We start from the raw sequence: 653 nt of genomic DNA on the forward strand, positions 1-653 counted from the left end.
TGTGTGTGTGTGTGTGTGTGTGTGTGTGTATGTTGGTGTGTCTGTGTTTGTCCCCCCACCCCCAACATCGCTTGACAACCGATGCTGGTGTGTTTACGTCCCCGTAACTTAGCGGTTCGGCAAAAGAAACTGATAGAATAAGTACTAGGCTTACAAAGAATAAGTCCTGGGGTCGATTTTCTCGACTAAAGGCGGTGCTCCAGCATGGCCACAGTCAAATGACTGAAACAAGTAAATGAGTAAAAAAGAGTGTATGTACAGAAATGCTTTAATATAATGCAGAATATTGAGAAAATTCTTTAAATCAAGATAGAATCTGACCATTGCAATACTAATGACGAAATGCAAACTCCCATTCCTATTCCACTGTCTTTACTTGTCGTCTCTTCCTCTTGAAAAGTGGTCACGCCTCACAACATACATACATGATGATGATGGCTGTCCACTCGTGACCGAGGAAGACCATTGCCGACCTTCATGAACATTGTGCGCTCTAGGACTAACATATATTTTGTATTTGCGGCTCCGTTGGTGGCTAATGAGCCCTGCTCTTTACAAGCATACACGACTGCAAACATTGCAGACCAAGCTTTCCTCATTCCCTATACGAGCCGTGCGCTTTCGCGCAGCTCGCTTAAGTTCTTCATGCTGGA

The sequence above is a fragment of the Octopus bimaculoides genome, chromosome 4 (assembly GCF_001194135.2).
Source record: "Octopus bimaculoides isolate UCB-OBI-ISO-001 chromosome 4, ASM119413v2, whole genome shotgun sequence".
In the NCBI taxonomy this organism is placed as follows: Eukaryota; Metazoa; Mollusca; class Cephalopoda; order Octopoda; family Octopodidae; genus Octopus; species Octopus bimaculoides.